This window comes from Helianthus annuus, chromosome 13 (genome assembly GCF_002127325.2).
Source record: "Helianthus annuus cultivar XRQ/B chromosome 13, HanXRQr2.0-SUNRISE, whole genome shotgun sequence".
NCBI classification, from domain to species: Eukaryota; Viridiplantae; Streptophyta; class Magnoliopsida; order Asterales; family Asteraceae; genus Helianthus; species Helianthus annuus.
Genome location: NC_035445.2, coordinates 5,136,293 through 5,163,350, shown reverse-complemented (window position 1 = coordinate 5,163,350; position 27,058 = coordinate 5,136,293). Strand labels below are relative to the sequence as shown.

General features: G+C 39.5%; 1 long non-coding RNA gene across 1 annotated transcript; it reads right to left on the bottom strand.

Moving 5' to 3' along the window:
- Nucleotides 1-13,861: 13,861 nt before the first annotated feature.
- LOC110897363 lies at nucleotides 13,862-15,248 on the bottom strand. Its single transcript, XR_002568589.2, has 4 exons — nucleotides 15,164-15,248; nucleotides 15,033-15,090; nucleotides 14,259-14,615; nucleotides 13,862-14,162 (listed from the first exon to the last, which is right to left on the bottom strand). It is a non-coding gene; the product is annotated as an uncharacterized LOC110897363 (long non-coding RNA).
- Between the last annotated feature and the right edge of the window lie 11,810 nt (nucleotides 15,249-27,058).

The following is a 27,058-nucleotide window of genomic DNA, read 5'->3' as shown; positions in this document are numbered from 1 at the left end:
TAATGGTGTAGGTCCCTCGGAGGATGAGGTCAAACCTTATCCTTGTTATGCTTAACACACTAGCAAGTGCGGAATCCAAGCTAGAATGCAAACCGAGATGAAACAAGCAAATACAAGACACACACTATTCACCGATTAACACCACTAGTATTAATACGTATGAAAGGTTCGGTTACAAGCTCAATGTCTACAAATCTGTTTTGCAAACTCTCTAAGTGTGTCTGTGTTCTCTGTGAAGTGTCTCTCCAAGTGTCTGTCTATCCCTTTTCTGTCTCTCTTACTTATGAAGTGAACACATTACATGGGTATATATACCCAACACAGATCGTCTGTCCGAAGGATCATGTAGACTGATCGAAGGATCATCTATCGATCTTAAACCTGTCGAAGGATCTACATATACCTCGAAGGATGATCTATCGAGGTCCATCAACATCCATCGAAGGTTTATCTTTCGAGCTCATCGAAGGATCTAAACTATCCTTCGATGAGTCATCCTTCGACACAGACATGTTACAATCATGTTCTAACTGTTTGGCCAAGTCAAACCAGGAGGATGGTTGACTTGGTCAAACTAACAAGACTAACAAAGGACATCGTTTTATATCATACAGAATACAGACAAAGTACAGACACAAGTGCACCAACAAACTCCCCCTTGGCTGTAGCTTTGTCTCGATCTTTGTGTCTTCAAGTCTCTGACGTCCTTTCAAGTCTTCAATGTCGGAGGATCTTCAAAGTCTTCACGTCTTGAAAGCAGAAAGTGTATCAACAAACTACCCGTATCATGTAGGAAGTGTGTTGACAAACTCCCCCTTAACATAAGCTCCCCCTTGAGTTATGCTCGTGAATGACTTGATCTTCAATGCTTGAGATCCTTGTGGTGTTGATGATGGTCAGCGGCAACTCGATTATTTCCTTCTTTTGAGAGCCTTCACGTCGTGTCTTCATTCCGAAGCTTGTCATCGACCATGTTCTCCTTGCCTTTAGAATCTGCACATGCAAGAAATCTAAACGCGTAATGAGAACAACTGCTTGGAATATAGTTTATATAAACAAATGACACACGAATGACCATGTCACAATCAAACACCGTCCGACAGTTTGAAAGTTTAATAAATTTGTCAGTTTTAGTTTCTACTTTCAAAACTTGCAAATTTCGACCGTTTATGAAGATTTAGTCAATTCGGTTTTTCGTTCAGGTTTCAGGCAACGAAGACTCGAGATCCAACATCGTACGATCGAAAATAAAATAGAAATAAAATCTTTTTGACTTTTATAAAGTTTATATTAAAACACACCTAAAATCTTTTTGGTATTTTTGAATATTTCAAATGTAAAGACTGAAAGCAGTAAATAAATATTTACAGACATACTTTTTGCGAGTTTCGAGGGTAAGAGAATCATATCAGTGTACGGTCATGCCAAAACGCTCTTGTTGTTCAATTGGTTAACATTAAGATAAACATCCTATAACAATTATCGGTATTGTTGTCCACATAAGCTCAGCTTATCAGATGTAATCATGGCGAGGGGATACGTTAAGGTATGATTTATACTTACCGACCGGTGTTCATCCACATCACGACACATTCCCGTATCAAGGTATGCACGAGGGTTCATCTTACCGGTGAGTATACCAATTATCATCTGTTTGACCGTATATGATGTGAGATTCTCACTTATTTTGATTGAAAACAAGCCCTATGTGATATAATCACTTATTGATGAGGAACTTGATTTTCATATGCATGAGGGCACAGAAGCAAGTCCGTGAACAGGTCAGTACTTCCGTACAGCAGAGAGACGAACTTGACTCCCGCATAAATGTGATATAATATCACTTATTTTGATATGGACATGTGATTGTTTATCACTTATTGAGGTCGAATGCAGTATTTACACGTATGTATAGTATCATGGAAGATCTAGACTTGCGTCCCCGTTATTTTTCGGTAAAAGATACAACCATGATACCCAGATGATAAGCAGCATAAAGACCGAATATCTCAGAACCTCGGCAATCTATCAAACGAAATTTCGGTACTAAGACCATATGCCAATGAATGGTTCCCACTTGGTCTTCAGTCGATTTAAGATTTATATCACCCTGCACACTTTAAAATGATTGTGAGCCTACCGATACATCTTATATAGAGCTGCTTATCGTTTTTCATTTAAGGTTTAAAGAGGTTTGGATAGACCACTGATGTACTATCATTTTCTCTTTTGCTCGCCAGTAAACTCATTTTTGTTTTTCTATTGTTTTTGTGTTTTTGAAATTTTTCGATGTTTTCGGATTTTCAGATTTTGGATTTACTCCCCCTAAAATCAACAAACTAAGATAAATTGAAAACACAAAGATATTTACAAAAATGATTTTCCGATGTTGGTTTTACTCTTGCTTGACCTTAATGTCGTTTACCAATAGTAAAAAGTCAAATCTTGATTTGTCAAATGCTTTGGTAAAAAGGTCGGCACGTTGGTCATCGGTGTGGACCTTAACAACATCGATTAGCTTTTTCTCAAAGCAATCACGTATGAAGTGATATTTGATTTCGATGTGTTTGGTCTTTGAGTGCTGCACAGGATTTCTAGTGATCTGTAGTGCAGCAGAATTATCAACGTAAATAGGAGTAGTTAGGAATTCAAAACCGTAGTCGCGTAATTGTTGTTGAATCCAAAGAACTTGGGAGCAACAACTTGAGGCAGCAATGTATTCAGCTTCGCATGTTGATGTAGCGACGCATGTCTGCTTCTTGCACTGCCATGTGACTAGGCGATTTCCCAAAAACTGACATCCAGCCGTTGTGGATTTGCCGTCGATTTTGCATCCGCCAAAATCAGAATCACTGAATGCGATCAAGTCAAAGTTATTATCCCTAGGGTACCATAGACCGGTGTCAGGGTAACCCTTCAAATAACGAAAAATCCTTTTTACAGCTGCAAGATGTGAGGCCTTCGGGTTGACTTGATATCTGGCAAGCAGGCACGTTTGGTACATTATGTCTGGTCTTGATGCTGTGAGGTACATAAGAGATCCGATTATTGCGCGATAGTATGAGGGACTAACAGCTTCACCCTTCAAGTCTGGAGTAATTCTGTGATTTTGTGGCAGTGGGGTACCAATGGGCGTTGCATCAGACATCTGGAACCGGCTCAAGATGTCACCAACATATTTAGTCTGATGGATGAATATCCCAGACTCAGTTTGTTGCACTTGTAGGCCCAAAAAGAAAGTCATTTTCCCCATAGCACTCATCTCGAATTTATCCTGCATTATGCGCTCGAAATTCCTACACAAGACATCATTAGTAGAACCAAAAATAATATCATCAACGTATACCTGTACCAGAAGAAGATCTCCATCTTGTTCTTTGATGAAAAGAGTACAGTCAATAAGACCTCTTCGAAAACCGTTCTCCAGCAGATAGTTAGATAAGGTTGCATACCAAGCTCGCGGTGCTTGATGTAGACCATAGAGAGCTTTGTTGAGCAACCAAACCCGATCGGGATGGATAGGATCTTCAAAACCTGGAGGCTGTTCGACGTACACCTCTTCTTCAACCACACCATGTAAGAATGCACTTTTCACGTCCATCTGATAAACCTTGAATCCTTTGAAGGACGCATAGGCTAGAAAGATTCGAATTGCTTCGAGACGTGCAACAGGTGCATAGACTTCGTTGTAGTCGATTCCTTCTATCTGACGAAAACCTTGAACGACTAAACGTGCTTTGTTCCGGATAACAACTCCGCGGTCATCCTTTTTGCATTTGAAAACCCAACGGGTACCAATCTTCTTGTAGCCAGCAGGTTTCTCTACGAGTTTCCAGACACCAAGCTTCTGGAACTGTTGCAGTTCTTCCCGCATTGCTTCAACCCAAGAGTTATCTTTCATGGCTTCCTTCCAAGTTCTTGGCTCTTCCTGTGAAACATAACACGCGAAAGACCAATCATTTTGTTGCCTGGATTCTCGAATAGCTGCATACAGGCCTGCATTGTTGTTGTTTCGCAACATGTTTCTTGTTTGAATGCCACTTTGCACATTTCCGATGATGTTTTGTTGAGGATGGGTATTATGAATCCTTGTTTCTGGATTATCTGGAACTGGAATATTTATACCCAGATTGTTGAAATTGAGATCAACAACTAAATCAATGCCCGGAATTGACGAAGAGGATGATGCAGTAGCTTCAGCTGTTCTATGGGCATCCACTGGAGGAGTACCCTCTGAAGTACCATGAACTGCTGTTGTAGGAGCTTCTTGATCTGCATCTAGAAATTCATCATCCTCTGAAGATTCGTTCAATTCGGTTGCATCATGAAAATCCTCATTGTCGAGAGTATTATTGTTCACCGAAGATGGTTCTTGATTGACAAGAATTGGACGCACCACCGGTGAAACTGTTGCATTGTCACTCTCGAAAAACATCCTTGCCGCAGCACTTTCTTCAACGGCTTCAACATTGATCGAATTGAAAAAGTCATCGTACTCAAACATCCAAGGCTGACCAGGACATTTGACTGGCAAAGTGTGCCTTTGTACTCTGACTTCAGACCATTCCTCGACCCTTTTAGTCTCTAGATTCCAGACTCTTAAGTTCGGGGTGGCATACCCAAGAAAGTATCCGTCAATTGCTTTAGCCCCAAACTTTCCATTAGGATCGATGATTGTACATGGAGCTCCAAACGGTTCAAGATAAGACAAATCTGGTTTCCGTTTATGAAGAAGCTCAAAGCAGGTCTTATTGTGCCTTTTGACTGTAAGGACTCGGTTCAACGTATAACATGCAGAGGCCACAGCTTCAGTCCAGAATGGAATGGGCAACTGCGACTCTACCAACATTGTCCTAGCAGTCTCGATCAATGTGCGGTTCTTACGTTCAGCGACGCCATTCTGTTGAGGAGTATAAGCTGCACTAAACTCATGAAGAATACCCTTTGAAGTGCAAAACTCCGCCATGGCATGATTCTTAAATTCAGTACCGTTGTCGCTACGTATCCGCCTAACCTTCAACTTATACAAATTCTCAATCTGAATGATCAAGTTTTTGATAATACCAAAGGTTTCACTCTTGTGGGCCATGAACGCCACCCAAGAAAATCTTGAATAGTCATCAGTAATCACGAGACAGTATTGATCATTCCGAATACTCTTGTGCTTGACAGGACCGAACAAATCCATGTGCAAACGTTCAAGAGGAACTGCCACCGTGTTGATCTTCTTTGTAGGGTGTCGTTTCTTCGTTTGTTTTCCTTTCTGGCACGAAACACAGACGTCTTGAAGATGGAAGTTCTTAAGAGGAACACCATTCACCAATTCATTTGAAACCAAATGATTCATTTTGCGTAAGTGAATGTGACCCATTCGTCTGTGCCAAGAGATAGAGTCTTTTTCTGTGGCTTTGGAAACGAAACAAGTTGCTTGTGCAGACGTAGTAATAGCTTGGCTTATATCAAGGACATATAAATCGTTTATCCTTGGAGCAGACAAGAGAATCCATTCTTTTGGAAATTTGAAACCGGGTTTCAGCACATAACATCCATTAGCATCAAAGTGTACTGAGAATTGCTTGTCACAAATTTGAGAAACACTAAGAAGATTGTGATCAAGTTGTTGCACAAAGTTGATCTTGTCAAAGCTGACAATCCCGTTGGATATCATTCCTTCACCCGTAATATAACCACCCTTATCTCCAGCAAATGCAACATAACCTCCTCTAATAGATTTGACGTCGTAGAGAAGCTTCATGTCGCCTGTCATGTGCCTGGATGCCCCACTATCAACAATCCAATGACTACTGATAGTTCCTCCTGGAACACCCTGCACATGAACTCAATTGATTAGTTGGAGATGGGGACCCAAGCCATTGTGGTCTTGGGTCTTCCATTTTCATCAATAACAATAACTTCTTGTCTTTGATGATTGGTAAATTGTGATGGTCCCCCTGATTCAGTAACCGTTTTTGGTTTCCAGGTCTGTTTTGTTTTACCAGTGTCATTGTTTAAAATTTAAACTTCATGGTTGTCAGAAGTTTTTGAATTGTCTGGTTTGACAGAAACAGATGTTTTGTTAACCACATCGGTTTTAATCGCCTTTTCAATTTTCTTGAACTGTTGGCGTTTTTGTTTCTTTTCCCTTTCTTTTATAAGGCGGGGATCTTGTTTTACAGAAACAGATCGCTTACGGTCAGTTTGGTCACGGGGAACATCAACTTTTCCTTTTTGTTTATGAAGATATGGACAATTTCGAATTATATGTCCAATTGTTCCACACTCAAAACATGATTTTCGTTCAACAAACCCCGAAGTATCATGTGATCGTCTTGCCGATGATGATGAACTTTGTGATCCCGAGGTACTAGGTTTTGAACTACTTGGTTCATTTCTTTTCTGTACATTTGCTTTCTTAACAAAATCTAAGTTAGATTTGTTTTCAAACGTTTCAATTTTGTCCATTCCCGTCGATTTCACAAAGTTTACATTTTTGTTCTTCTTTTGATTCGGCTTCTTTTGTGCTTGAGCCGGTGATTTTCCTTTTGGCTTGGTGTGATTTTGCTGTTTCTGCACTGTTGGTAATTTCTTGTTGCCATATTGTTTTCGAATTTCGTCCTTTGGAATAGGAGGACACTGTGTAACTGTAACACGTGGTCCTGTCTTTCCTAAAAACTTACTTGTCGAATTTTCAAAGACTTTACTTATTAAAGATTGATTAACATTCTTAATCGGAAAATCTTTGTCAGAGTAGATTTTATCATCACCAACAAGAGTGTACAACAAGTTCACACTCTCCGACTCTTTTGCAGACGAGGACTCGATTGCAACAGTCTTAGCGGGTTTTGCAGGAGGATCACATAGAATATGATTCTCAAGAGGTATGTCCTCTTCTTTGATTTCCGCATCAGACTTTGCTGGTACAGTATCATCGGATTCATCATCAGAAGAATCAGCATCCTCAATAATAACTGGAGGGTCCTGATTCAGTTCAGCAGAAGACACACATGCATCTGCTGACACGTCTGAATCTGATGATACTTCTTTCTTGTATCCAAGTCCTGTTGCAAATTCTTTAACATCTAGAGGAACAGATGGTTCAAAGAACACTCTATCCTCCTCGTCAGGATTGCATCATAATTGTGTCTCACTGGTGGTGGACATTTCTTGTAACCTATGCATGTGACATCCCGTTTCTCTTTCTGAACGTCAATGATGTGATCCAACACATAGCTAGAGCTCAAATAACTGTCTAGCTTAAGTTGGATTGCCTCACTTTCGGTTTTCACACAAGCCATCTCTTTTTGCATAGTCTCAAGGCGAGATATATACAAATTAATGTCAGTTTGTTTTCTGGAAACCATTTTAGTTAGCTCGGTTTTATCTTTCTTTAACTTTTCAATTACCGATTTAAACTCCTTTTCATGATTTTCATAAAACATATTGGCTTCAGTGCATTTTGAAAGATCCACGGTCAGCTTTTGATTGTGGATGAATGTCACATCATACTTCTCTTGCAAAGCCTCGTGTTTGCTTTGCAATTCACACCACTTGGCATTCAAAGAAACATGTTTGTCTTGCAAGTCAAACAAACTAGCTTGTAAAGCATCATGTTTGCCTTGCAACTCAGACATGTTTGCCTCTAAATCAGCACATTTAACATGCAAACTATCACAATTATCACAATTAATAGCAGTGGGTTCATCGACACATACCTGACTTGATGAACTGTCGACATTAGCCATAAAGGCTGAATGGAGAGAAGACGAAGAATAAGCAGCTTGATCCACCAAGATAGATCTTCTTTGAGTTCCTGCTGCAGCTTCCTCCAAAAGTTCATCAATATCTGCATCGACTGACGCATTTGATGTCTCACCCACATGATCATCGCCTGAACTTGAGGATTCTTCATCTGAACTCCTGCTATAACCCGAAGAGTCTTCATCCTCAGAAGAATCACCACCATTGGTGGAAGATTCTCCACCACTGGTGTGAACTAAATCCTTAACCACTTCAGCAAAACATGCTGTTCCATCTGGAGCATCACCACTCAACTGGGTTGACCAGTCACAACCTTCATCCACTTGAACCACAAGTGCCTGGTTGGCATTTGATGTTCCAGCTTGGCTCTGGTTGTTGACAGGTATTAATGTACGCTCATTGTTCCTGTTCTGGTTCTGCTGGTTGCCTTCGTTTCTGAAGGGATTCTGGTTCCCATGCTGTGCTGGCTTTGTACATTCCCTTTTAAAGTGACCCCGTTCACCATAGTTGAAGCACTTTACTGCCTGTTTATCGAACCCATACTTGGTGTCTTTCTTGCTTTCCAAGCTGGTTCTGCCAGTACTTTCCATGAAATCCTTTGCCCTTCTTACAGCACTAGCAAAGGCCCACTTGATATCCATCAAGTCCATCTCTTCCTTATCAATCTGCCGATAGTCTTCTTGTGTCAGATTAATGTTGCCAATCTGACCTTCCACTAATCCACAGTACGCGCTCACTATAGTGTTAAGCAGCTCCATGTGTTCCCTTGCTACTTCTACACTGACCTTAGAGAAGCTTGAAGTGTCGAGCTGTACTGTATTTGGTTTTGATTGATGACCAGCAGATGATGTCCCTCCATAACACGCTTGTTGTTGAGCAGGAGGAGGAGGAGGTGGTTGTATTGGATTTCCATACATGTCTGTGGTGGGAGCTGGCTTAACAGGAACTTGTACTGGATTGCCATACATATCTGTGCTTGTGACAAACGCCGTTTGAAGTGGAGCATGTGGACCGGTTCTTGCAGACGAAGAACTAGAAGTTCCATAATACATTTCTGGATTTTGTGGCACTGGAACTCTTTTTGCCTTTAATGTTTCCTCCTGATCCTTGTTTTCCAAAAGCTGCACGAAGTCGTTGATGTTTGTAGTTCTCAAAACTCCGTTATACTTCAAGATTTCCAAGAAACTATTCCATTGTGGAGGCAATGCATCAGCAAACTTCTTCACCACCTCTGCTGTAGTTGTCGCTACTCCAAAATTGTTCAACTCTGTAAGCAAGTGATAAAACCGGCTTATCATGTCTCCCAAAGACTCCTTATCCATGCACATGAAACCGTCAAATTCTTTCTTGAGAAGATCATGACGCAATTGGCGTGTTGCTTCATTCCCTACCCCTCTGGTTTTCAACCCGTCCCACAACTTCTTCGTTGTCTTGAAACTGACAAACTGGTGGTAGATATCTTTGCTTAACGCCTGAGTGAGAATGGCGTATGCTTTCTTTTCCAGATCATACGTTTTCTTTTGATCTTCAGGAAGATCGGCAAACGTAGCAGTATCTGAAGCAGCAACCTCTATAGCTTGATCGAAATCTGTAGTGAAACGTATCCACAGTTCGGTATTCTGACCAAGAACGTATGTACGAAATCTATCAACCCAACCCGGATACTCGTTTAAGTGCATCAACTTTGGAGGTCGATTCAAACTTCCGGTTTCGCTTTCGCTCAATAAGATACTTTGAATGCTCGGAGTTTGATTTGATACTAATGCCCATTGACCTGTCGATATGGCATTTGTTTGCGAAGATGTCGACACCGGAGATTCGGCCCATGAAGGAGATAGACTTGTATTTGTGTACTTTCCACTATCTGGAGCCGGTGTACCCCACCATGAGGGAGTTGAACCTGTACTTGTGTATTTTCCACTATCTGGAGCCGGAGTTCCCCACCAACTCGGATTCATGTTTGATAAGAAAAATGAATTCTATATGAATATCTCGAATGATAACAGCCAGCCGAAGGATCCCTGATCGAAAGACAAGACAAACACAAACTTGTTAAACCTAAACAGACTAAGATCGAAGGATCAAGACTTGTTCGAAGGATCAACAGTGTTCGAAAGATCACTGTTGAATTTCGAACAATGATTTCGAAAGATTCTCCAATTGAAGGATCCTTATCTTTCGAATATATATCCTTCGAGTAGATTCCCTGGATCGAAAGATAAGTTTCAGACTCCGAAGGATTGTTCGAACGATGATTATCTATCGAACTTCCTTTGATCGAAAGATGATCTTTCGACTTCGAAGGATATCCTTCGATCTCAACTAACACAGCTGACACGAAAAGTGACAGGTTGGTGAAAAGGTGATGGGTTGGTAAAGATCTTTCGGCAGAAAGGTATGGTCAGACCATACTTTTTCTACCAAACCAGATTTGACCAATAAAATATGCTTAAAATGGAAGGATCTTATCCAGAAACCGGTCACCGGAGTAAGCCGGAATTTGGCCGGAAATGACCAAACTTCTTAAAAGCAAATTTTAAGTTACCCAACCCTTCCTTTAACACCCCCGGTTAGTTTAGAACACGTTTTTAAGTCTAGAAATGCGAGAAAAACACTAAAAACAGGTGCTAAACCATGTGAGTGTTTGTCCAAACACTCCAAAGTCTTGTACAAACTCGGTTTTAACAAGGAAAAGAGCCTTAGCTCTGATACCACTTGTAGGTCCCTCGGAGGATGAGGTCAAACCTTATCCTTGTTATGCTTAACACACTAGCAAGTGCGGAATCCAAGCTAGAATGCAAACCGAGATGAAACAAGCAAATACAAGACACACACTATTCACCGATTAACACCACTTGTATTAATACGTATGAAAGGTTCGGTTACAAGCTCAATGTCTACAAATATGTTTTGCAAACTCTCTAAGTGTGTGTGTGTTCTCTGTGAAGTGTCTCTCCAAGTGTCTGTCTATCCCTTTTCTGTCTCTCTTACTTATGAAGTGAACACATTACATGGGTATATATACCCAACACAGATCGTCTGTCCGAAGGATCATGTAGACTGATCGAAGGATCATCTATCGATCTTAAACCTGTCGAAGGATCTACATATACCTCGAAGGATGATCTATTGAGGTCCATCAACATCCATCGAAGGTTTATCTTTCGAGCTCATCGAAGGATCTAAACTATCCTTCGATGAGTCATCCTTCGACACAGACATGTTACAATCATGTTCTAACTGTTTGGCCAAGTCAAACCAGGAGGATGGTTGACTTGGTCAAACTAACAAGACTAACAAAGGACATCGTTTTATATCATACAGAATACAGACAAAGTATAGACACAAGTGCACCAACAAATGGTTTTAGTTTTCCGCCAATTAACCGCCACTAACAACTTTGTATATAAGTGTAACTTCCTGCAACCATGGAAGACACGAAGATATTATTATTCGATATCCATTCTATCATTTTTGATAAAGTGTTTATTGGTTGTATGCGTGTGTGAGTATTTTGATATCCAACAAAAAATCAAAGATAGAGAATCAGTTGTGTTCTTTGTGCCTTGCTCTGGTATCAATTTGAAGGCTATAATCAGGTTGCTTAAACAAACAACAATTTGTATTTACAACAACGGATTGAATGAAACGCTTCACTTTATTAATCTCTGTGTACTGGATTGTTGATTACAAATAACTGAGGATATGACCGTCTAACATCACGACGTTAAACAACCAGATGCAACGCAACGCAACACATCACTTCAATCAAATGTACCTACTTACATTTTTTACAAAAACTTAAACCCAATTACAATTTAGGCAATAACTACACTAACAGAGTTTCTAACTAAGTTTACTTAAACTAAAAAGATCAGAGATTAACCAACAATAAATTTAAAGGACACGTTTTCTTTTATCAAGTTACACAAGCTATCCTTATACGTGGTCACGTTACAGATTTGAAAAATTAGACGAGATTGCATACTATAAATCTTAGAAAAGTTTTTTTAGTCGTAGTACATTATATCATTTTAAAGAACAAAATCATGTATATGTAAAAAATCCCCCTGGAGGTGCATAAGAAGAACAGACAGTGGAACAATTTTTATCTAAAAAATGTATGACACTGGTAAAGGCATAAAACTCTTGAGAAACTAATAAAGAAAAGTCAACCCAAGGTGACCCTGGGGCCGGATTTGTAAAGTCTAGCACTGCTACATTAGCTACATTTGTTCATTCATAAAAATACTAGATCTGTTGTTCAAAGTAGTCTTATATCTATGAGCTGGAATGGAAATCTCACCACCCTTTGAACTTTGAGATCAGTCCATTTCCTTGATAGGCAAGTGGCTCTAAATTTCCCAATTATGAGCACCAATTTCTATCAATGCCTGGTCATAGTCTATGCAATGTCACATTGGACGCCAAAGCAAAGGATTGAATTTCGGATGATACGCTAATAAAATGTGGGGGATCTGATATATCTTTGTTTAGATCTTCATATCTTGAACACTTCTTTTTGAGCATTGATTTGGGCTTAAGATAAGTCCCATGTTTGACTTGGGATTTTCCGACTCTGGCCACTTTGTAAATTTCAACGTGTTACATTCACATTGCAACTTCCTAATGAGTTTGTGGTCTCCGCACCAAAGCTCTCATCGTTCACATATAACGGCATGACTCGGTTTCTTACAAGATATGAGGTTTTAGTTTGCATGAAAACTCTAGTGATACATGTTTTTTTTTTTTTTTAATTTAGATAACTTCTTTGGTTACTCGTGTAGAGAAGTAAGTTCTCTTAAATTTGTTTATGTTTATAACCTACGTCAAAAATAATTATTGGTTTATGTGGTAAAAGGGGAATGAAATTCAAACGCAGTGAAGATAGTAATATCCAAACAAGTTCTTTCGAATAACTATCTTAGTCCATCCCATCAAATCTGTTTTGGTGATTTATGTTCACCTTCTACGTTCTTAATGATTTTGCTTTCAATTTTCATGTCTTGCCTTGCCTTGTGGAATATTACATGCAAACCAACTAGGTAGCCCAGTTGGCCACCGACACCCACCTATTCACCGTGAAGCTAGCTTGGTCGGGTAGCGGCTCCCGGAGTGGGATCACTCCGGTGGTTGGGAGGACCGTGCACTATCCACCAACCCCCCCCCCCAAATAAGATTTAAGCTGTTAACTCCCTTAAAAGAACAAGATACAAAAGGAGTGATGGACATTGTAATAAATATATGTCAAATACATGCTAGATTATGATAAATAAAACCTATGATTTGAATTTATGCCAACAAATCCTCCCATATGAATCCATAGAAAGTAGAACAATCAGAATCTTATAAAAGGTAGATTTTATTAGTTTTATTGCATAAGTGTATATTCAATTAAAGATTATGCCATCATAAATCGATCAGTGTGGAACCAGGTATGCATCTCGACTAATTTGACTCTCAAATCTTTGCAACCAATATTACTCTTGTGGCCCATAAAAAATTTTATGGGATTCTTTCGAAAAATGATTCCTTAAACAACTCCATGATCATATGTATAGTGATATCGTCTTTGATCCTCATTCGCATTAGAAAACTAAATCACACATTCCTTTTCAATCATATATATAACTAGTTGTGAAGATTACTTTATCCCCAACGGTGCAATGGTGCATTCGATGAATAGGATTTGTAGCAAGGTGTAAACCACATTGGGTTTTGAGTTACTAATTATGAAAATTTGGATGAATCCCAAAAGGATTTCATTAGCTATAGGAAGTTGACAATCCTTCCTAACCCAATCCATTTGTGGAACTACTCAAATCAATGTTTCTGTGATTCTGGAGAGCCGCCATTATTATGTCACTACACTACAAGAAAAGAGGCAATAGACACCGCTAAAGTTAAAGGTACTAATCCTCGCCATTAAATAATTTTAAGGTCGTCAGTATTGATCCATTTGTCGCCGCTAAAAATTCTTATCGTCGCTAAAGGTGTACAACCACTAGCGACGACACGTCGTCACAATAGACCTACGTCGGTAAAGACTCTGATCGTCAGTAGCGACAAAAAATCACCGCTAAAAGTCCGTTTTTAACTTTTATTTTTTGCATTTACAATAATTTCCGGTTTTCAACGATACACAAAGCCTGCCAATTTCCAGTTTTTCTTCGCCACTCACAACAAACTACATAAGCATAATAATTATATAAACATCCTAAAACTACTTAAAAGTTATTCATTTAATTCACATATTAACATCATAACATTGCATAAAACGTGTAAAACTACATCATGTTATCATCACCACCATTGTCTTCATGTCCGTCGTCTTGATCTGTGGCTTCATTTCAACTCGAAGTGACTTCGTCTTGATCGAAGACGTGGTGGGTGGGTGGATTTATCTAGCATACACACATATATACACAAAAAAATCAAGAAATTAACAAAATATGTTACAAAATAAAGAAGAAATTCAACTTAAAACAAACATTACTAACCGATTTAGAGGAGAATTTGGTGAAATTGATGAGAATGAACCGATTTGGGGGAGAATCCGTGAGAAAGGTGAAGGGTTTGGTAGGAAATGGGGAGAAAGGGTGAGTTTTGTAATGTAGGTTGTGAAACAAACAATGGATTGGTTTCAGTTCCTTGTTCATCAAGTGAAGAATTTGGAGCGCGATTGAACATGATAGTTTTATTCTTGGTTTATATATATTTGGCAAGAATCTTCGCGTTGTGAACAAGTTCATGGGGGATAAGGAGTGTGAATTTTCAAAAAATCCATCATAGATCTCTTAAGAAGCCACCAAAGGTTTTTGAATTGATGATCAACACCTTCCAGCAACTCCATAAGACTGATATGAAAAATAGAGGGCAATTATAAATCTTGATTGATTTTACCAAAATATTATACAAAGATACCAAACCAGATTCAGTATAAATATTTTGACATCTTGTTGACTCAATCAATCCCTAACAATGACCTTTAATTTTAGATTCTATTATATACAAACTTAATTGTGTTAAAAAAATTATCTTGGTCTGATTTTCATTATACAATGCGTGTGATATTCAAAATCAGGAGGAATATGATCAGTAACATCCGCAATTCCCAAAAAAAAAAAAAAAAAAAAAAAAAAAAAAAAAAACCTCAAATCAAAGATATATAATAAATCGTAGATCCACAAAATCGGCTCAAAATTTTTACAGAAAACGTGCAAAATTTGCAACAGATTTAAGACCAATACAAAATTTAATCGATAAACAGTTACCTAAGATGAGATCGTCCTCCGAAATCCTATAAGCAGTCAACGATGTTTCTTCATCACCCTGCACAATGAGATCAATTCTCAGTCATCAAAAAATCCAAACGCAAAAACAGATGACGGACGATACCACTCACAGATGATTTTGCGATATCAGTGGGCTCGATTTCGTCAAACACGGACGATACTGCGGCCATCAAGCTAATTGTCTGACGGCAGAACATAACCTAACAAAAGAATAACAACGATAGTAGGCTTTTATAATTGGGTCACCCAACAAAAATTTACAGTTTTTGCCCATTTTTTAATTTTCATTCTACCCCCTCCGTTTATTTCTGATCGTTCATATCTTCAAGTTGTAATTTTACATCCTAATATTTTTTCTCACCTAGCTATCATTTTGTAGGCGAGAGTTAACATACATGGGTGGTTGTTTCAAAAAAGTCAACTTCGGCTAAGTGTTGGTGCACTTGTGTCTGTACTTTGTCTGTGTTCGGTCACGATGTAAAACGTTGTCCTTGTTAGTCATGTAAGTTTGACCAAGTCAACCATCCTCCGGTTTGACTTGGACAAACAGTTAGTATATGGTTGTACAATGTCTGTGTCGAAGGATGGACCATCGAAGGATTGCTTCAATCCTTCGATGACCTCGAAAGATATGCTTCGATGGATGATTGATGGACCTCGATAGATCATCCTTCGAGGTCCCTGTGTATCCTTCGAATAGATTTATGCTCGATAGATCATCTATCGAGCAGTCATCCTGATCCTTCGACAAGACTTGCTGTGTTTGGGTATAAATACCCATGCAGTGTGTTCATTTCAGCGAAGACACTTAGAAGACAGATGCACACAGACAGAAAGATAGACACTCGAGAGATAGTGAGAGCATTCTGTCCAGAACACACACACACACTTTGAGAGTTTGCAAAACTAATTTGTAAACATTGTGCTTGTAACCGAACCTTTCATACGTATTAATACAAGTGGTGTTAATCGGTGAACTTTGTGTGTATTGTGTTTATGCTTGTCTCAACTCGGTTGCACTCTAGCTTGGATTCCGCACTTGCTAGTGTGTTAGTGTAACAAGGTTAAGGTTGAACCTCATCCTCCGAGGGACCTACAAGTGGTATCAGAGCTAAGGCTCTTTACCTTGTTTAAAACCGGGTTTGTTCAAGTTTTTGGTGTGTTTGGACACTTGGTTTAGCACCGGTTTTTGGTGGTTTTCTTGCATTTTTAAACATAAAAACGTGTTCTAAACTAACCGGGAGTGTTCAAGAGCGGGTTGGGTAACTTAAAACTTGTTTTTAAGGAACTTGGTGATTTCCGGCCAAATTCCGGTCATAATTCCGGTGACCGGTTTCTGGATAAGGTTGTCCATTTTGGGTAATATTTTATTTGAAAAATCAAAGTTGGTAGAAAGGTACAGCCTGTCCATACCGTTTTGCCGAAAGTTGACTTCACCAACCCATCACCTTTTCACCAACCTGTCACATCAGTGTCAGTTGTGTCAGCTGCGTTCGAAAGATATCCTTCGACATCGAAAGACCATCTTTCGATCAAAGACAGTTCGATAGATAAGCATCTTTCGAACAGTCTTTCGAAGTTTGAGGATTATCCTTCGATCAAGGGAATCTATTCGAAGGATAGTTATTCGAAAGATAAGGACCTATATTCGAAAGATAAGGATCTTTCAAATTGTGAATCTTTCGAAAACATTGTTCAAGATTCAACAGTGATCTTTCGAACACTGTTGATCTTTCGAACAAGTGTTGATCCTTCGATTGTGTGTCTGTTTTAGTTCAACAAGTTTCTGTCTTTCGAGCTTGGATCTTTCGGCTGGTCACTTATAATCTTTTAGTTGTTTTGAGTGTTATTTTCAGGAATTCAATTTATAAAACATGAATCCGAGTTGGTGGGGAACTCCGGCTCCAGACAGTGGAAAATATACAAGTTCGGGTTCAACACCCTCATGGTGGGGTACACCGGCTCCAGATAGTGGAAAGTACACGTGTACAAGTCTATCACCTTCATGGGCCGAGTCTCCGGTGTCTACATCTTCACAAGCAAATGCCATATCTTCAAGTCAATGGGCATTAGTATCGAATCAAACTCCGAGCATCCAAAGTATTTTATTGAGCGAAAGCGAAACCGGAAGTTTGAATCGTCCTCCAAAGTTGATGCATCTAAATGAATATCCGGGATGGGTTGACAGATTTCGTACGTACGTACTGGGGCAAAATACCGAACTGTGGATACGTTTCACTACAGATTTTGATCAAGCTATAGAGGTTGCTGCTTCAGACACCGCTACGTTTGCAGATCTTCCTGAAGATCAAAAGAAAACGTATGATCTGGAAAAGAAAGCATACGCCATTCTCACTCAGGCGTTAAGCAAGGATATCTACCACCAGTTTGTCAGTTTCAAGACAACTAAGAAGTTGTGGGACGGGTTGAAAACCAGAGGAGTAGGGAATGAAGCAACACGCCAATTGCGTCATGATCTTCTCAAGAAAGAATTCGACTGTTTCACGTGCATGGATAAGGAGTCTTTGGGAGACATGACAAGCCGGTTTTATCATTTGCTTAATGAGTTGAATAATTTTGGTGTAGCGACAACTCAAGCAGAAGTGGTGAAAAAGTTTGCTGATGCTTTGCCTCCCCAATGGAGCAGTTTCTTGGAAATCCTGAAGTATAACGGAGTGTTGAGAACTACAAATATCAACGACTTCGTGCAGCTTTTGGAAAATAAGGATCAGGAGGAAACATTAAAGGCGAAGAGAGTGTAGGTCCCTCGCGGAGGATGAGGTTAAACCTTAACCTTGTTATAGTAACACACTAGCGAGTGCGGAATCCAAGCTAGTATGCAAACCGAGTTGAGACAAGCATAAACACAAAACACACAAGATTCACCGATTAACACCACTTGTATTAATGCGAATGAAGGTTCCGGTTACAAGCACAATGTTTACAAATCAGTTTTGTAAACTCTCTAAGTGTATGTTCTTGACAGAAGTGTCTCTCAAGTGTTTTCCAGTGTCTCTCCAAGTCTAAACTGAAAAGAACACACTGCATGGGTATTTATACCCAAACACAGGTAGTCTGTCCGAAGGATCATCAAGGCTGATCGAATGATCCGATAGATGATCGAAGGATCATCTATCGAAGTTAAACCTGTCGAAGGACCTATGTACATCTCGAAGGATGATCTGTCGAGATTCATCTTTCGAGCTCATCGAAGGATCTAAACTATCCTTCGATGAGACATCCTTCGGCACAGACATTTTACATTCATGCACAAACTGTTTGGCCAAGTCAAACTAGGAGGATAGTTGACTTGGTCAAACTTACAAGACTAACATAGATATCGTTTTACATCGAGACCGAATACAGACAAAGTACAGACACAAGTGCACCAACAAACTCCCCCTTGGCTGTAGCTTTGTCTCGATCTTGATCATCTTTGATCTTCGTGTCTTCAAGTCTCGGATGTCCTTTCGAGTCATCAAAGTCGGAGGATCTTCAAAGTCTTCACGTCTTGAAAGCAGAAAGTGTATCAACAAACTACCCGTATTATGTAGGAAGTGTGTTGACAAACTCCCCCTTAACATAAGCTCCCCCTTGAGTTATGCTCGTGAATGACTTGATCTTCAAAGCTTAAGATCCTTGTGGTGTTGATGATGGTCCGCGGCAACTCGATCATCTTCATCTTTTGAGTGCCTTTACGTCGTGTCTCCATTCCAAAGCTTGTCATCGACCATGTTCTCCTAGCCTTTAGAATCTGCACATGCAAGAAATCTAAACGCGTAATGAGAACAACTGCTTGGAATAGTTAGTATAAACAAATGACACACGAATGACCATGTCACAATCAAACACCGTCCGACAGTTTGAAAGTTTAATAAATTTCTCAATTTTAGATTTAACTTTCAAAGCTTGCAAATTTCGACCGTTTATGAAGATTTAGTCAATTCGGTTTTCGTTCAGGTTTCAGGTAACGAAGACTCGAGTTCCAACATCGTACGATCGAAAATAAACTAGAAATAAAATCTTTTTGGCTTTTACAAAGTTTATATTAAAACTCACCTAAAATCTTTTTGGTATTTTTGAATAAATTAAAAGACAACAATTTTAATATCCTTTGAGTGTTATCAAACGACATCACCGCTAATGTCGTGCTGATATGCACCAAACGACGAAACTGTTTAAAATAAAACAATAAAAGATAAGCAGTAAATAAATATATACAGACATTCTTTTTGCGAGTTTCGAGGGTAAGAGAATCATATCAGTGTACGGTCACGCCAAAACACTCTTGTTGTTCAGTTAGTTAACATTAAGATAAGCATCCTATAACAATTATCGGTATTGTTGTCCACTTAAGCTCAACTTATCAGATGTAATCATGGCGAGGGGATACGTTAAGGTATGATTTATACTTACCGACCGGTGTTCATCCACATCACGACACATTCCCGTATCAAGGTATGCACGAGGGTTCATCTTACCGGTGAGTATACCGATTATCATCTGTTTGACCGTATATGATGTGAGATTCTCACTTATTTTGATTTGAAAACAAGCCCTATGTGATATAATCACTTATTGATGAGGAACTTGATTTTCATATGCATGAGGGCACAGGAGCAAGTCCGTGAACAGGTCAGTACTTCCGTACAGCAGAGAGACGAACTTGACTCCCGGATAAATGTTATATTTTATCACTTATTTGTTTGGACATGTGATTGTTTATCACTTATTGAGGTCGAATGCAGTATGTAATATGTACACGTATGTATAGTATCATGGAGGATCTAGACTTGCGTCCCCGTTATTTTTCGGTAAAAGATACAACCATGATACCCAGATGATAAGCAGCATAAAGACCGAATATCTCAGAACCTCGGCAATCTATCAAACGAAATTTCGGTACTAAGACCATATGCCAATGAATGGTTCCCACCTGGTCTTCAGTCGATTTAAGATTTATATCACCCTGCACACTTTAAAATGATTGTGAGCCTACCGATACATCTTATATAGAGCTGCTTATCGTTTTTCATTTTAAGATTTAAAGAGGTTTGGATAGACCACTGATGTACTATCATTTTCTCTTTTGCTCGCCAGGAAACTCATTTTTGTTTTTCTATTGTTTTTGTGTTTTTGAAATTTTTCGATGTTTTTGGATTTTCCGATTTTTGGATTTACTCCCCCTAAAATCAATAAACTAAGACAAATTTAAAACACAAAGGTATTTACAAAAATGATTTTCCGATGTTGGTTTACTCTTGCTTGACCTTAATGCCGTTTACCAATAATAAAAAGTCAAATCTTGATTTGTCAAATGCTTTGGTAAAAAGGTCGGCACGTTGGTCATCGGTGTGGACCTTAACAACATCGATTAGCCTTTTCTCAAAGCAATCACGTATGAAGTGATATTTGATTTCGATGTGTTTGGTCTTTGAGTGCTGCACAGGATTTCTAGTGATTTGTAAAGCAGCAGAATTATCAACGTAAATAGGAGTAATTAGGAATTCAAAACCGTAGTCCCGCAATTGTTGTTGGATCCAAAGAACTTGGGAGCAACAACTTGAGGCAGCAATGTATTCAGCTTCGCATGTTGATGTAGCGACGCACGTCTGCTTCTTGCACTGCCATGTGACTAGGCGATTTCCTAAAAACTGACATCCAGCCGTTGTGGATTTGCCGTCGATTTTGCATCCGCCATGATCAGAATCACTGAATGCGATCAGGTCAAAGTTATTATCCCTAGGGTACCATAGACCGGTGTCAGGGTAACCCTTCAAATAACGAAAAATCCTTTTTACAGCTGCAAGATGTGAGGCCTTCGGGTTGACTTGATATCTGGCAAGCAGGCACGTTGGGTACATTATGTCTGGCCTTGATGCTGTGAGGTACATAAGAGATCCGATCATTGCGCGATAGTATGAGGGGCTAACAGCTTCACCCTTCAAGTCTGGAGTAATTCCGTGATTTTGTGGCAGTGGGGTACCAATGGGCGTTGCATCAGACATCTGGAACCGGCTCAAGATGTCACCAACATATTTAGTCTGATGGATGAATATCCCAGACTCAGTTTGTTGCACTTGTAGGCCCAAGAAGAAGGTCATTTCCCCCATTGCACTCATCTCGAATTTATCCTGCATAATGCGCTCGAAATTCCTACACAAAACATCATTAGTAGAACCAAAAATAATATCATCAACATATACCTGTACCAGAAGAAGATCTCCATCTTGTTCTTTGATGAAAAGAGTACAGTCGATAAGACCTCTTCGAAAACCGTTCTCCAGCAGATAGTGAGATAAGGTTGCATACCAAGCTCGCGGTGCTTGATGAAGACCATAGAGAGCTTTGTTGAGCAACCAAACCCGATCGGGATGGATAGGATCTTCAAAACCTGGAGGCTGTTCGACGTACACCTCTTCTTCAACCACACCATGTAAGAATGCACTTTTGACGTCCATCTAGTAAACCTTGAATCCTTTGAATGAGGCATACGCCAAAAAGATCCGAATTGCTTCCAGACATGCAACAGGTGCATAGACTTCGTTGTAGTCGATTCCTTCTATCTGACGAAAACCTTGAACGACTAAACGTGCTTTGTTCCGAATAACCACTCCACGGTCGTCTTTCTTGCATTTGAAAACCCATCGAGTGCCAATTTTCTTGTAGTTCTCAGGTTTTTCAACAAGCTTCCAAACACCAAGCTTTTGAAATTGCTGCAATTCTTCCTGCATGGCTTCAACCCAAGCACTGTCTTTCAACGCTTCATTCCACGATTTTGGTTCTTCTTGTGACACGTAACACGCGAAGGACCAGTCATTCTGAAGACCAGATTCTCTTATAGCTGAATACAAACCAGCATTCCGGTTGTTTCTCAGCTGATTACGCGTCTGCACACCGCGATGGACATCTCCTATAATATTCTGCTGGGGGTGGGTATCATGAATCCTCATTTCAGGATTTTCTGGCACACGTGCATTGATACCCAAATTGTTAAGATTAAGCTCAATAACCAACTCCACGCCAGGAATGTGGGTAGAGGTGGATGCATTCCCTTCAGCAGTGTCTACATTCTGCATATGAGGTGTATCAACAGAGGCACCTTGAACAGGAGCAACTGGAGCCGAAGATCCTTCAGCTGCATCATGATATTCATCATCTTCAGAAGATTCATTATAATCAGCAGCATCTTCATAAACCTCATTTTGAACCATATTGTTGACAGACGAAGAAGCTTGAGGGTCAACAACAATAGGTCTAACCAAAGGCGAGACAGCAGCGTTGTCACTTTCCAACAACATCCTAGCCGCTGCTGATTCTTCGTCAAAAGTTGGCAGATTGAAGGAGTCAAATAGCCCATCATAGTCGAACATCCACGGATCACCCGGAGCCCTAACAGGACTCGTGTACCTTTGAACCCTCACTTCACTCCATAGCTCAATCTTTTTGGTAGCCAGATTCCAAACACGAAAATTCGGAGTAGCATATCCAAGGAAGAAACCCTCGATAGCTTTTGCTCCAAACTTTCCATCCGGCTCAATCATAGTACATGGAGCACCAAACGGTTCTAGGTAAGAAAGATCCGGTTTCCTTTTCTGAAGGAGTTCGAAGCAAGTTTTGCCATGTCTCTTTACTGTAAGAACTCTGTTTAACGTGTAGCATGCAGCCGATACAGCCTCCCCCCAGAATTGAATAGGGAGTTCCGACTCTACTAACATTGTTCTTGCAGTTTCTATAATCGTTCGATTCTTCCTCTCCGCGACACCATTTTGTTGTGGAGTATAACGAGAGCTATACTCATGAAGAATGCCTTTAGAAGTACAAAACTCATCCATAACTTGATTCTTGAATTCGGTTCCATTGTCGCTTCGGATCCTCTTCACTTTCAACGAATAGAGATTCTCCAACATTGTAAGAAGATCCTTGAGGATGCCAGGAGTTTGACTCTTGTGTGCCATGAAGGATACCCAAGAAAATCTAGAATAATCATCAGTAACAACTAGACAATAAGCATCTCCGAATGTTGTCTTGTGCTTCATAGGTCCAAAAAGATCCATATGAAGACGTTCGAGAGGCATGCTGACAGTGTTGATTTTCTTCACAGGGTGAGACTTCTTTGTTTGCTTCCCTTTTTGGCACGAGACACAGATATCTTGTAAATGAAAACTTCTCACAGGCACACCATTCACAAGATTATTTTTCACCAAATGGTTCATCTTTCTCAAGTGAATGTGTCCCATTCTTCTGTGCCAAGATATAGACTCCTTTTCCGTGGCTTTTGAGACAAAGCAAGTGACTTGTGCAGATGTTGTAATCGCTTGGCTCATGTCGAGAATATAAAGATCATTAACTCTCGGAGCCGATAAGAGAATCCATTCTTGTGGAATTTTGAATCCAGGTTTCAGCACATAGCATCCGGCATCATCAAAATGCACAGAGAATTTTTTATCGCAGATTTGCGACACACTGAGAAGATTATGATCAATTTGCTTAACATAATTGATCTTATCGAAGCACACCATACCATTTGAGATACTTCCCTCTCCAGTGATGAATCCGCCTTTGTCTCCCGCAAATGCAACATACCCTCCTCTAATGTTTCTCACGTCGTATAGGAGCCGTAAGTCGCCAGTCATGTGCCTGGATGCTCCACTATCAACAATCCAGTGACTGTTAATAGTTCCTCCTAGAACATCCTGCACATGTCATTTAAAAAACATCAGTTGAGAATGGGGACCCAAGACTTAGTGGTCTTGGGTCGTCCCTGAGCATCACGAAACGTGATATCAATCTCTTGATGGTTTTCAAGAACAACTGCTCCCCCTGAATTGTCACCCGCCTTAGGTAACCAAGTTCGTTTTTGCCTACCAGTTTTTGAAGATTCTGGTTTTACAGGTTGTGACACACTTGGTTCCCTTTGAACTGTTTTAACTTCAGATTTTAAAGCTTTTTCAACAGTTTTCATGTTCTTACGTCGTTGTTTAGTTTCTTGTTCTTTTACAGTTCGTTTATCATGTTTAGGTGAAACTGACCGACGTTGAGGATGAACTGTTTCAGGTGGAGCTTTCTCAACAAATTTATTCTTTGGAGCATTTGGGCAGTTTTTGATGATGTGCCCAATTTCTCCACATTTAAAACATGTTCTCCTTTCAACAAATTTAGGAGAACTTGATTGACCACAAGATGTCGAACTCGTGGAACCCGAGGTACTAGCCTTTTCATCACACCCATTTGTGCGTTGAGTGTAATTGTTATCACTGTTACGTTTTAAGATTGTGACTTGTTTTACAAAATCAGTGTTAGATTTGTTCTCAAAAGTTTCAATCTTATCAGTACCCTTGGATGACACGAACTTGACATCTTTTGCTTTCTTTTGAAATCGAGCTCCTTTTGTTTCAGACTTCATCTGAGAGACTTTATGCTTTTGAGCTCGTTTGACTGGTTGTTTACCATTAGAAGCACTAGGTTGTTGAGTGGTTGAAGATTTTTGATTACCAAACTGTTTTCTAATCTCAGCCTGAGGAATTGGATCACATTGTGTTACAACAATTCCCGGAAGTGTTTTTCCCAAAAATTTGTTTGTGTTGTCTTTAAAGACTTTATCAATCAGAGATTGATTTACATTTTTAATTGGGAAATCGTGATCTGAGTAGATTTTATCATTTCCAACCAAAGTATACAACACATTACTGCTTTTAACAGTAGACACACATGTCTTATCAACTTTGACAGAATCAATCACTTGTTTCTTAACAGATGAGACATCAGGAGTATCAGGATCACAAAGAATGTGATTCTCTCGTGGAATAACTACTCCTTTCATCTTGTTAAGTGATTTATTCTGATCAGTTACATCCACTTCTGATTCATCATCCGATGTCTCATAGTCCTCGATAATTGGAGGACTTTGCTTCATGGATGATGAAGTTTCTTGTTTCTTAGAGGATGTGTTTGAAGAATTGTCCGGTTTAAACCCTAGGCCAGCAGCAAATTCCTCAACATCAAGAGGCACACTGGGTTCATACCGAGGCATTTCCTCCTCATCAGGCATCTTGGTATAATTGTTCATCAAAGGGGGCGGACATTTCTTATACCCTATGCCTTTCTGATTTCCCTTCGGTTGTTGAACATCGATGATGTGGTCAAGCACAAATTGGGAGTTAGAATAACTCTCCAATTTTTGTTTGATCGCATCATGCTCGCATTGGGCAATGGCTAATTGCTTTTAGTTTCTTCCACAATGTTAATGTATTCATTTATACTTACTTGCTTGTGGTAAACTACTTTGTTCACTTCGGACACATTTTTCTTTAATGTTTCAATTACTGATTTAAAATCTTTTTCGTTCCGAGTTAAAGCCATATTTGCCTCTTTGCATTTGGAAAGTTCAATAACCAAATTTTGATTATGACTATGAAGCTTTTCTAGTTCAAGCTTCATTTCAGCACATGATTCACAAACACTAGGAGCAGGAGGTTCAGAATTTACCTGACTCGAAGAGCCTGACACATTTGTCATAAAAGCAGTTTGAAAAGAAAAAGATCCGTCTTCAGAAAAGAACTTTTCCATTTCCCTGGATGTAGTAGCAGCCTTCTTGATCAGAATTGATTTCTGACATAAGAAATCATCAGCTTCATTCAATAAATCCTCAACACCAGAACCTGCTTCCTCCTTCACATCAGACTCTGATTGATTATCCCCAGAAACAGAGCCTTCTTCATCAGAACTTCCAGAATAACCAGAACTGTCATCACTCTTAGAGGACTCTTCTTTATGAACATGCTTGATGATCTTTGCATAACAAGCTGTTCCACCTCCTTGATCACCTTCACCAAACTGCACAGACCAGTCACATCCCTCATCAGCTTGAACAGCCAAAGCCCGATTGGGATTTGAAGTTCCAGACTGGCCCTGATTGTTATTAACTGCCACAATCCTCCTCTCACGGTTTTCTTGCTGGGCATTCACATTTGTAGTACTCGTCTGGTTTCTGAAAGGGTTGTGATTGCCTTGTTTTGTTGGTCGAGTGCACTCACGTTTGAAGTGCCCTTTATTACCACAATTGAAACATGTAACGGCGTTGATATCAAACCCATACTTCGTATCTTTCTTTCCTTCCAACGAAGTTCTTCCAGTTCGAGCCATGAAATCTTTTGCCCTTCTCACTGCACTAGCAAAAGCCCATTTGATATCCATCAACTCCATTTCTTCCTTGTCGATCTGTTGATAATCTTCATTGGTCATGTTGATGTTTCCAAGCTGACCTGCTACCAAACCACAGTAAGCACTGACCATTGTATTGATAATTTCCATATGCTCCTTAGCAACTTCAATGCTGAGGTGTGAAAGGTTTGAATTATCGACTCGGATTGTGTTAGGGTTTTGAGGTTGAGGATTGTTTGTATAATGAGCCTGCTGTTGTTGTTGTGGTGGTTGGACTTGTGGCTGTGTTGGGACGGGAATGTAAGACCTTGGATCAAAAGCCGGAGCAGCAGTTGATTGAGGAAACGGAAGAGAACTTGTGTTGGACACAAATTTAGTTTGCAGTTTAGGTTGCTGAGCTGCAGCGGATCTTGCCAAAACATCGAAGCCTGGAAGGTACATTTCTGTATTTTGAGGAGCGGGAGCTGTTGGACTCTGTATGCCCAAGACACATATTAAATTGATGTGGCTAGTACGTTATGATCCAAGTCGGGTCATACCCAATAACAAGCTAGACAAACACCTACAATATTTATTTATGATATGATCAAACAAATAAATATTAACACTTACAATATTTAGAAATCGGTTTTCTAAATAATTGCACTTGACAAACTAATAAATTATATGGAAAATTTATTTTGAGAGAATATTTTATTTTGTTATTTAATGGGTTAAATGACTTAATAAAAGTTGTACAAGTCTTAAAACATGAGATGTTATAATTTTATAAAAGTTATAAAATTATATAAGACTTAAATTGTTATTATAAGAAAAATTTTGAATTTTTTTTATAAAAATAA